General features: G+C 37.8%; 1 long non-coding RNA gene across 1 annotated transcript in view; it reads left to right on the top strand.

Moving 5' to 3' along the window:
• Positions 1-2039: 2039 nt before the first annotated feature.
• LOC150082987 (uncharacterized) overlaps positions 2040-12937 on the top strand; it is a 116477-nt gene continuing 105579 nt past the window's right edge. Inside the window, exon 1 of the long non-coding RNA XR_016547146.1 lies at positions 2040-2101. This is a non-coding gene — a long non-coding RNA (uncharacterized LOC150082987). The remainder of the gene's footprint in view (positions 2102-12937) is intronic.

Genomic DNA, 12937 nt, shown 5'->3' with positions numbered 1-12937 from the left:
TAACTCACTGCGCATTATAAAATAAGTCATTAGTCATTATTATTTAATACTTGTCTACTTACTATTCTCTAAAAGTGTAATATATATATATATATATATATATATATATATATATTTAATGACTATTTTTCTGAAGAACCAAAGTGTACAAGTTGAAAATTACGGCCAAAAGTCAAAAAAAACCAAAAAATCTCCACAGGTTATGCCCGATTTGTTATGGTTTTTTGTCTGTTTAGGAAAAAAAAAAATAAAAATAAAATAAAGGAAATTTCTTCACTCATAAATTTTCCGTTGTTTTCTCCTGTCCTTTCTAAATATTTATGAGGCTGTGCTACAAATCAGTGCACGGAAAGTTAAGGGAAGGAAAACAAAGGCAGCTGTTCATTTATTGTGCATTATTTTTGTGAAATATCTAATACAATGGGGCACTTAAGCGTCTGTTCAACCACATCTTCTGTGCTTATTTGCTCTGGTAGCACATTTGACTTGTTCTTGAAATAGAAATGCGGAAAGCACTCCATGCAGCAGGGAGAAAGGCACAGAAGGGAGGATTTTATGGCAGTGGCAAATTTTTAATTTTTTTTTGTTATCAATAACGTCTCATTTTATCCACACGAAGTAAATTCGCCTAGGATCATTCTGATCATCGTATTGATTTCATTCTTCGTTATACACGAAGCCGTATGAATAAAATATGGGGATTTTATAAATGGGATACCCTCCATGTTATATGCTTCATCACGGGGGTACTCCAGGATTTTATAAGAAGGGAGACTAAAGCATTTGTTCCCGCGAATCATTAAGTTTGAATTATCGCATAACAGTAAAAAAGCCACATCATTTTGATCATGGATGTGCTAACAGCCCATTTCGCTCTTATTTCATCGCAAACATCTTTCCTGTAAAGAACCTTGCCAATATTCTATAATAAACTCTCAGTTCTACACTGAGCCCTTCACATACAGCCATTTACATTTGCCAGCAAATGGTGGAGTCTCTTTGCTGATCTTTGTATTGTTTTCTATATGCTTGGTTAATTGTCAAGTCACTCGCTGACGCAGCATCCTTGACACTTTTCGCTTCCATAACCGTACATTTAATGATGGAACGCGCCATTTTTACATTTCGTAAAGTTTGTTGATTTTCATCTGGTTCAAGGCTGCAGAGAAAATCTATGAAGGAGAAATGTATTGTTTCGTCAGCTTCGTTGATAAAGGGCCGGAAAACAGCCATATTTGATTTTAAGACCATCCTATTTTCCTGCATTTTTGGAAAATATACCTGCAATGTTCACCAGAAATCAGAGCTGTTCAGATTCCCGATGTCTGATGGTTTTTCCGAACTTAATAGTGTTCGTAAAGAAGGCGAATTGAAGAGTGTGGTATGCATTAAATTATCGCCCGATTTTTATACGGGAAATATAAATTATTTCCAACTTATTCCCTGTTCTACTCACTAAAGGATACTTCTGAAAACTAGTGCAGTAGACCAGATCAACAGTTATTGGTTGTTTTTTTTTTCTTTTTTTTTTGGAACTCACAAGAGATGATGCTAACAACTTCATGGGCTGGCCGCCCTGATGCAACTCGACGAATTTGTGTTAGCAAGGACTTCGTGCATTTACCTTGTACACAACTAAATTAAACTAGTTTTGAGCAACATGGTGGCGCTGGGTAATGGAGGGAATGCAACAGATTTGATAGGTCCGTCCTTCTGGAGGAAGCGGAAGAGGCTTACACACACACACACATACGCGTTCGACGTACAAAAGTTCTAAAAATCGCCACCAGGGGAAAAATTTGCTGTGAACGATTAACCTGTTACATGGCCAAATTGTTGAGCGTACTACGAGGAAGCCTTAAGCTTCTGCTGCACCAGCAAAAATTAAAATAATAATAAAATAAACGACCGCATGTGTTTCCATCTTACAGTAGTGATATTGAGCTGAACTTCCACTTTAACTGTAACCTAAGCAAATCTAATGAACCGCATATAGCGATGGCAACAGTCTGATGCTCTTTATGTAAACTGAAATCTCTTTCTATTCGTACATAAGTCACTCAGCACTTAATCCTGTAGTTTTTGTGACCTCCATCCTTCGGTAAGTTAAATTATTCAATCTTTCTTTCTTTCCTTTTCCAACAAGAGCGACAAATTACCATGACATACCTTTTTTTTTTTTTTTCTTTTTCAGATTGAGTGCTAGTTAACCATTCGAAATTTCAAACGGAGGTAATGAAGTAATTTAAATATATTTCGTTATTAAATCATATTTCTTTATGTGTTTCTGCCCACATTGTTCTCAATCACCAAACATGGGGTTCTACGTTCGGTGATTGAGTAGGTCGAAAACACTTTTTTTCTTTTTTCTTTTTTTTTGCGAGAAAAACAAAACTTCGATTAAGAATTCAAACATATAGCAATAACTGATCTTTCTCATGGACTACCACCTTAACGTGGTGAGGTTTGAATATACCCGAGAGCTATATTGGCGGACCTTAAGCTCCTGATAGGGCCACCCTAGCCAGATAGGATGAAGGACAGGTGTGAGACGAAGTGTAATCCACCATCGAGCAGACGGTTAGCAACCCACTCTTCCTTTAGATGCAAAATTGAAATGCTCAAAGAAAATTAAAGGATAAAAACCGACAAACGGAGTGTTTAATGGGAAAAAAGGAAGAAGAGATAATTGGAGCATTTTTAGAATATATAGGTTCAGCAGAGCGTGCACATTCCCATACACATGGAATTGTTTCGAGCAAGGAAGCCTGTGTAATGTAAATATAAGTAACAGCTCTCATTGTGATATATTACTGCCGATTGCCGAGAGAGAACGAACAAACTAATCATCAGAGGCCCTTACTGAGTATTCACAATATAGTTATCTGTTGATAGACGTGGCTCTTCAAACGAATGGCTTCCTCCCGTGTTCATCTTACTATGACAATATAAAGAATCCGTATGAAAATTTCACTGCCTAGTTATTAGCAGTCACTTGTCTAATGGTGAACTAAATGGTTTTAAAAGCCTTGTGAATTATACCATACTGTTACCTAGTTTCGGAAAATATTTGGGGCGTATAGCTTGTGATGTTCCGCTCCATTTCTTAAACCTTCCACTTTTAAAAAAAGACTGAGATTCATCCCACGGTCGACGTGTGTGTGCGTATGTGTTTGGGGGGTGGAAGAAGGGAGAGGTTGTTTTATCTCTTTGTTTCAAGATACTTCGTGGTCACAAATAAAGTATCCCTATTTAGAGCTGTCTGGAGCCCCTAATCTAATGAACCGAACGCTACAAAATTTTGTAGGTACGTTCTTTGGAGGATTCGAAAGAGAATCATACACACACACAGCTCCAAAAATCACCACCAGGTGATTTTTAGAGCTTCATTTGCTGTAAGCGATTAACCTGATACATGATTTATGTTATTGTGTGCATACTGCAAATAAAGAACATGCTGTTGACACCAGTACAGTAGTATTGTCACTTTATTAGTATTAGTAGCGGAAAATAATGCAAATGAGTATGCTTAAACAGCATCAGCCAAAAAAAAAAAAAAAAAAAAATCTGCATTGCCGTTAAACATAGGTTCTCGAACCTCGCAAACAGACAATTGCATAAAATGGAAATTCTCCAAGGCAAATTGGAACAAATTTAACATTTTACTATTTGGTTTGATGTTACTGGTCACATTACAGTATACACTAGTTGCAGCTGTAGATAACAACATCTTCAACCAGTGCTATACGTGAAACCTCTGCTGGTCCTCACAGGCACACTTATATCTGGTCGAGTGATGCATGTCATCATGCCAAAATAGGGCAGTAAAATGCATGGGATCTGTTTTGTAAGTATTCAACAACTCATAATCTTATTAATTTCAAAAAAGCTTAAAGCACGATATATACAGAAAAAAGCTAATCCCCTATTTTAAGTTGGAACGGTAATGCTGCATCCTTCCAGTAGAAAAAACAAAAGCCTTAGTAAAATCTTTTGCCCAAATTTCAGTTCTGTTAGGATATGAGTTAATCTTCCAACAAGAAAAAGCCAATGCGGAACAATATAAGGTAAATCAATGCAACCATACCTCTTCTTATAATCACCCTTTATAACTGCTGAACTAGAGGATTTCGTAAACAGCGCCTACGATCCATATAAGCTGCCGTAGCCGAGTGGTCATCCGAAAAGGTGCTAAATACACATGCTTTCAGTGACTTTCAGAGCTGTTTTTTGTATTTTTCTATCTTGTGAATTCCTCTGACCGTGTGGTCGTCCGGAGATAAACAGAAAATTTATTATTACTTATATCTCATGCTTCAGCACCTCGATACAGTCCTTCTCAGAAAACCACTACCCAAATTCCTGTCATCACAAAATAGTCCTGGCCTTCCATAAATCTGGAACATATCAATCAGATGCACACAACTATTGACCATTATACCTTAGCAGTTGCTTTGGTAAAAATGATTCACAATGGACTTGTATGGTACCTAGAATTTCGGTCGGTCATGAATAAGAAACAGTATGGCTTCCGAAGAAATCAATCAACTTTAGACCTTATGAGGAAGGGAGGTTAAATTCAACATACTTAATGCTTTTATTCGACATGAACTTTTTGTTCTGGAAATGAAAACCTTGAAAAAAGCCTTTGATATCACTTGGTGCAACGGCATTCTTAAAAATCTGTATGCCAGGACTTCGAGATCAGCTTCCGCTAATTATACAGAGATTTCTCAAAAACATAACTTTTCAAGTGTTACCGCAATGCTCTCTCTATGGTCATTTCAAGAAAAAGGTATAGTATACCAGAAGGTTCCGTTCTTTGCGGTCACAGTAAAACATCTAAAATAGAACACTGCACAAATAACACCATAAGGACATTATAGACAGGTGTCCATTGACAATTATCTATAAGGTCCTTGTGCTATAATTTCTTCTATATTTAGGTACAAATGGACACCTTGCGTGTCCATCAACATATCTCATCGCTCAAAGAATAAGTGTCCCATCAAACAACAATTTCAGCTCGCAATGTCGCGAAGATGTTCCCTAACGACTGCCGCCTCTTTGTATCAAAACCAATGCCACTTAGCAAAAATATTCGGTTCTTAGGCCTAATACTTGACTCAGCTTATCTTCCAGCAGCATACAATGTAAATGCGAACTCTGTCTACAATGAAGTTAAATATACCTATAGTCATATCTTCTGTGACATGAGGAACGGAGGGCTTTACAATTTATGTGCGAGTGAATGGGATATGAGATTCATTCACACCACAACTTTTCCCCTTTTTTGGACCTATACTATGTGTTTTCTTTAATCTTGATATATTATCCTTGTGGTAGTGCAATTATCGTAATCGCCTTTCTCCAAACATCATGTGGAAAAGTCTGGATTCGAATCTCGTCAATGATGCGAAGAACTTTTATGGACCCTAGTTGGTCTCAACAAGGATAGCAATTTTTTTCTCTCGAAATCCCATGTTTTTTCATCCAGCCAAAATCGATAAACCGACCATAGAATTCCAATTACTGACATTAGTGGACGAGTTTGTCATCGCGGAATGGGAGGTCTAGGTTCTTGGGTGCCCAGGAGTGGCGTTCTTAGGGACCCCTTTTAGATATTAGAATAATGTGCATGGCACAATCAGTTAAATCGATATGGTCACTTCCTGAATAATATAATCGATCAAGAGAAGCTATTAGCTCCTCTCTCACTAATATTTCATTTGTTATTGTTAGTAAAGATAAGAATCAGTGTCCATATATAATATTTTAGGAACATATTTTAGAACGTTGTTAAACTATGAAAAGTGGAAGCTTGGTTCTACCAGGTTGGTGTCAGAGCAAGTACAGTATCGACTACCACTGACATTCTAATCGTGAAAACCTCTCGATTTGTAGAGGATTTTGGCTGAAAAGATAGTTTAAAGTGGTCGTTGTATTAGGATTTTAGGAACATCAGCGACTAAGGTCATATTGCTCCGTATATTGTCTGTAAATTGCGAAAGGCCTATAAAAATTCCTCCTGTCATCGACGGGACTAGAACCCAGGTCTTTTCACGCGGTGTGGAGAGGACGGCGATTCTACCAACTGTGCTACACACGAGGGCACTTTTAAGGTCGTAATAACCGTTAATCATTTAAAATTCGAATGTCAAGTGTGTCTGTATGTACTATAAATTATAAATAAAAAACGGTTTACAAATTAATAATAATACCCTAACACAAAAAAAAAGGTCAGGTATTTGGGGCCCCTGGATTCGAGGGAGCTACGAGTTCAAGCACTGTTAGCCGTGCCTAGATCTGTCTCTGTCTCGGTTAACTGTAACTGAAATATTTATTTAATCATGAAGATAAATACGCGTCATCGAGCACAACTACCATTGGTCAGATACCAAAAAATACAGTGGTACTTGGGCAACGTTCAATAACAGCTTTACTCGATGGCGTATGTTTGTTAAGCCAGGATTAAAATTAGAGTGAACAGAGTATAATTTTGCTTTTCGTGTAATTCTCCTCCTAAGACCATACTACCGAATTGGCTGTATTTCCTCCATTAGATCGCGTTGTAGTCAGCTCTAAATAGGTGTACTTTAATTGTGGCCCTCTGGTATATATGCAATACTAAGATTGGTAATAACTGCCTACTAGGATGCTTATGTATATTGTTATTTTATTATTATTTAAATATTAAAATATGGGTCCAATCTGAGCAATCCACACAGGATATGACTGTTATTTAACTTTTAAAAACCTTGCACATTTTAATTGTCAAAGTTTTTAACTGACTTCAGCTTTAAGTAAATTTGGCGGAATTCATATGAACGAGCACGACTGTTGCTAGTGTTCAGGATATGAATTAATATCATGAAATTAATACAAATACTCTCAAGAGGATTATGAGTCTTAGGAAGGATTCTTTAAAAAATTCTAATAGTAGTGGTTTATTGTGATTTTTTGGATGTTCCAAAAAATCACAATAAACCACTACTATTTATTATCCACATCTAAATTGGAACCCTTTAGATGTGGATATGCATGGAGCTTTGAAGTCTACAAGCTAAACAGAAAATCGGCATCAGAATTATGTAATAAACTTAACAAATGCATATTATAAACCCCATGTAAAGATGCTTGTTTCTATACGTAGAAAGTTGCTGTACAATATATCGACGATTGCTTTTAATTTAAAAACAGTGGTGCCTGCAACCTTAGGGTTACAGGCACCACTGTTTCCAAACGACTAGTCTAAAGACACGATTTACGTAATTAATACGCTTGTTTCCTGAAAGTAATTCAACTTTAGCTAATAAAGTGCAATTTTACAGTTGAATACTGTATACGCATTTATCGGTTGTTGATATTCTACTGCCATCTATCGCCAGCAATAAAACATTGCGTCAAATAAAGATTTGACCCACTCCGTGCTACGAACTACGATGTTGTTGACTTTTCCAGCACGATAAATGTTTGTTTGTTATCTGGTTTGGTATCTTAAAATCGGGTTAAGGGAATGAAAAATGTTATACAGCCCCTCCCCGCCCGCGCTATCTCCTTTTCTTCATGGCGCAAAAAATTATGATCTTTTGAATATACATTTAAAACTGGACAAATTATTAAAATGAATGGACAAATTAATAAATATTAACTATAAACATATATATATATTCGTATATATATATATTTTTAGAATATGAATAAAATAAATTATAATGATATAATAAGTTGCTTTAAGAACACATGAAATAACTACATCTTTAGGTCAAAACTTATTGTTCTGACCTAAAGTAGTAAATTTATTTATCTGTTCATTGCTCTGCTGAAGAGCCACCCAGTGGATAGCAGTAAGCTAGTGGTGTGATATTTACATTCAGAGGTTAAGACAGGGACATGTGTCAGGCGGTTACATGGAGCACATGTATGCTTAATCCGAATGGTACAGAACTTACAGTCTTTATTATTTTACATACTTGAAAGGTCTGCAATATCGAAGTATCCCGAATTAAAGGATATTATTTTATCAAAACTGCTATAAATTACAAAACCATGAGGAAAATGTACAAAAAAATAAATAAATAAATAAATAAATAAATAAAAATAAAGGATTGAGGCAGTCCTTCACCGGTTGTTGCCCAAGGAATCTCTTCAATCTTGACTGTCTTAGTATTCACAGCCAGGCTGTCTTTCGAGTAATAGATTCTAAGAGAGAGGACCAGTGACGGCTTCACTTTATTTTCTTTTTCATTCATCTTGTCATGGGATGCATTGTCGTGACAATTTTCCTTCTGGTGGCATCTCATAAGTGTAAGTTTTTATATGTGTCCGTTAGCTTCTGACGTCTGTATGCTGCTCGCAGAGTTTATCCAGATCGATGGCTAGATTGTTGATCAAATCTACCGTGTTTCCTGGGAACATGCATCTCAAGCCTTTCAGGTTGTTCAAACTGATTCTGAGTGGGAGCCTTGGGTCCATTTGATTTCTTCCAGCAATGCAGGGAGCTTTTATTAGATCAGTTATATCAGAGGCGTCGAGTCGTCCTGTGATTAATCTGGCAAGTGTAAGAAGGTTTGCTGCCACAATCTGTTGTTTCCATGGGGTAACTTCCAGATTTATGTAGAGTTGGGCCCTAGAAATGGTGTACTGGTTGCCAGTCCTCCAGTTGAGCCATTTCAGGAGCCAGTATTCCAGGCTGAGGAACTTGTTGAAGTGTGTTGTGGGAGTAGAGGACCAAATGGCTAGATTGTTGATCAAATCTACCGTGTTTCCTGGGAACATGCGTCTCAAGTCTTTCAGAGGAATCATGCCATGTAGATACGAATATGTATCTACATGGCATGATTACAGTAAGACGAGCCGGAATGGCGTTTCGATGTGCTTCCACCCATCCTGATAACATCAGATTCAATAGAAATCGGTGTGGAGTCCATGATCGATCTTAAATATTTAAATTCCAGTCCAGAAAAAAAAAAAAAAAAAAAAAAAGGAAACTGAGTATATTTATTTTATTTTAAATTTTATTAAATGGTTATTTATTTTATTAGTGTTATCTTCTAGCTAACGGGTTCTTAATTAATAGGTCTTCAATCTCCTCTTTGAATTTCTGAATTGCATTTTCAATACGGCCAGCACCATGTTACTTTCTAAAATCTTAGTCGAACACCATTATAATTAAGATAAGAAATAAATCAGAGAGAGAGAGAGAGAGAGAGAGAGAGAGAGAGAGGTCAGTACAGTAGACTGCCGAAATAACGGCACATTGAGATCGGATGTATACATACAGCGCAGATGTCTTGCAGTGCCGAAAAAAAAAAAAAAAAAGGAAAAAAAGAAAACAGAAAGTCACATGATTACTGTATTTGTTTACGTTCGCCATTTTCAAAGTGAATTCTTTACTGATATCACGGATTATACCGCTGTTTTACATTTATTTTAAATTAAAAACTCCTCACTGTGGCTCCTAAAGTTAATAAACCTCATGCAGAGAAGGAAAAAAGAGCAACATTAAAGCTTAGTGACAAACTTGATATAATCCAAACTATTACATTAGGTTCACCCGAAATGCTAATTCATATACCCATGTGTATTGTGTCTGTAAATTGAGTGTTCTCTGCTCGATTTGCTGGACGAAAAACCCCAGTTTCTGGGGGAAAAACCTTGATATCTACTCCTGAGACCCACTAACTCAGGCAGGGAATGAAAAATGTCCATAGAAGTTCCTCGCGTGAATGACGGGATTCGAACCCGAGCCTTTTCCAACCGGTGTGGGGAGGACGGTGACGATACTACTGTTCTACCGCTCAGACTAAACGATACAATACAGAAAACAGAACTGGGCGCAAGCAGAAGTGTATTAATGGCAGAATAACATTGGATTGTTAACATGTTTTTTTTTTTTTATTTTCAGTTAATAAAATGGCATTCCTAATCTCTCTATTTCTAATTTGGCCTCATTATTTTTGCATTAAATACATTAAAAATAAAACTTCCTAGATAACGGAAAAATCGAAATAACGACACCTTGAATCCCCGAAGATGCCGTTATTTCGAAATTCTACTGTATAATGCATTAATTTAAATACATGAGAAAAGTTATTTATGAGAAATAACTGAATTCTAGCGTATACATAGAAATGCAAATATTTCTGAAATGTGATGGGCATGAGTTAGCCATCAGGCAGTCCAAGGATACAATGATGTTCACTAGAAATATTTGGTGTTTTTGAGAACACTGTGAATTCGTCTAACAAATTTAAGCCTTCTCTGTTGAACCATGTAAATTTATTTGTAAGATTAGTAAGAAGTTTGACGTAGCCGAGTGGTCAAAGGTAGAGTGCAGAAGAACACACTCTTTGAGTGGACCGTGGTTCAAGTTCGCCTGACTGCTAAATACGGTTAATGATTGTATTCGTTGCCAAAATAATTAATTTAAACTCCTCTGACCTAGTGGTCGTGTTGGAGTATAAGCAAGAACATGAGTACAGGTGTCCCTCGTTATGCGCGATTGCACTTTACACTATAACGTTGTGCCCTCGTGGGTAGCGCAGTTGGTAGAATCGCCGTCCTACCCACACCGGGTGAAAAAGACCCGAGTTCGAGTCCCATCGATGACGTCAGGATATTTATGGGCGTTTTTCACAACATGGCTGAGTTAGTCGGTCTCAGGAGAGGGTAGCATGGTTTTGACGTGAATAACGTCTATACTGGGGGTACCCTAGGGCAGTGGTCTCAAACCCAAATTGCATGTGGGCCGAATGCACGATCTGAAAGCAGCTGATGGGCCGGAATGTTTCAGCTGTGAATCCAGCTAACCAACTAGTGACTGACTCAAGGAAAATATATATCAGAAGTACCAACTCAATAGAAAAAATGGAAACACCAGAATACTAAAGCGCCACCAACTGTCGGCTGGCGAACTAAATTTACTGATTGTACCGACGTGGGAAGTTCTCCCACCTTACCCCAGTCACGTGGCCTGGCATACAAGCATACAGTGACAAAGACAAAGCCCCAACCTATTCATTCTATCTCTTTTTCCTTCAATAGCAGTCGCGCACATAAGCTCAGTCCATATCTCTGTCTCTAAAACTATAAGCATCGTATATACAACAAATACATAATTGAAATGTGTTCGCGGGCCGTGTAAAATTGCTTCGGGGGCCGGATGCGGCCCGCGGACAGCCAGTTTGAGACCACTGCCCTAGGGCGCTCAGGGTGTCATGAAAAGCGAAACGCCTAACCGCTGTTATATCTCCGAAACTAATAGACAAAAGTATAATAAATTTATACTTATTTTGTCGGGTATATAATTCCGTCGACGAATATGCAAAAAAAAAATTTGAAATTTTGATATCTAATATCATTTTTTTCGAAAAAAACTAAAAAGTTCACATTTTGGTCATTTGCCGTTGCGCCTTGGTTACTTTCACTCTCAATAGCAGTGACGGAACAAGTGCAACGCATGCGCCCAAGAAAACTCAATTGTACGCAAAAGGGCAGGGACGCAACAAGTTGCGTACAACTGAGCAACAAATTGTTACGCCACCACAACAACACAACAGCACTGCTCTACAAGGATATACAAATAGATTTCAAATGGGGTTTTTAGTTTTGGAGAGTTGAACAAGTCGTTAAAGTAGCTACTTCGTTCAGTTCAGCATAAATTGTTGAGGAGACTTCCATCCAGCAGTGGGTTGATAATGGCTGCAGTTTTTTGTTTTTTTTTTTCGTTCAGTTACTTCGCATTTGTCGACAGTGCGGTTGTGTTATTGGCCTATCCACCCGTAACCTGTTTGAACCTGTTTCGAGCAGTATGAAGCAGAGTTATCGAGTGTCAGTGGGATGATGTCATTTGTTCTGAAGATCCTTTGCTCAGTTACTTCGCATTTGTCGAGCAGTGCGGTTGTGTTTCATTTAGTTAATAAAAGCAGTTTTATTTTATCGGTATTTTCATTTCACATGACGTTATTCACGGAACCAACGTCGATTTTTTTTTCCCCCAGAAACTCGGGCTTTTCGTCCAGCAAACAGAAAATCGACCACAGAACACACGCAATTTAAATATACACGAAGCAATATGGCCTTAGTCATTGATGCTCCTAAAACCCTATTACAACAAATACACCTCACCGTTGCGTCCGCATCTCCGCATCAACAACCGTGCGCGCGCATCTATGACTCAACCACCGTGGGCGGCCCTTAAGCACGCGGTATTGTTCAATCACTCTGCAGCTACTGAATCAGAAGCATCACAAATGGTATTTTGTCTTCTTAAATTTGCGCAAAGTATCAAAGTATTACACTGCAGTGCAACTTAAAATCGACCACATGGAAAAAAAGTAAAAACAGTGGCCAAAGTGCTGCCATCGCCAAAATCAAAGGAAATCTATAATCCTCGAGGAAAAATTAGGTGCGATTAAGAAGTATAAATGTAACGAACGGACCGTTGACATAGTCAGAGCCACAATAATCTCCAAATCGACGTTAAGAACAATAAGGAATTAAGCTGAGAAAATTAAAGACAGTTGTAAAAGTGCGACGAAAATCACAGCTAGTAAGGTCACACAGATAAGCCCGTCGCTTATGGAAAAATTAGAAAGGATTTTGGCTCAACCGATTGAAAATCAAAATCGACGTGCTGTTCCTATATCCACCAGTATCATTCAGGCTAAAGTGATAAATTTGTCTGAGGGCCTGAATGCTATTGAGCCCGATCCGAAAGTTCAAACCTTTGTCGCAAGTGCTGAGTGGTTTGAAAGTTTTAAGGGGCGACATGGATTCCATAACAGGCAATGCTGCAGCAGCTGATTCAGTTGCTACCGAGAACTTTCCATCACAACTAGCGACAATTGAATACCATGGTTATTTGCCTCAGAAAGTGTTCAATGTGGACGAAACTGGGTTGTTCTGGAAGTGCATACCAAGCAGAACATTTGTC

Source organism: Mastigoproctus giganteus, chromosome 7 (genome assembly GCF_048544385.1).
Source record: "Mastigoproctus giganteus isolate SK-2022 chromosome 7, ASM4854438v1, whole genome shotgun sequence".
NCBI lineage: Eukaryota > Metazoa > Arthropoda > Arachnida > Uropygi > Thelyphonidae > Mastigoproctus > Mastigoproctus giganteus.
The sequence above is the reverse complement of the archived record's forward strand: the minus strand, read 5'-3'. Positions and strand labels throughout refer to the sequence as shown.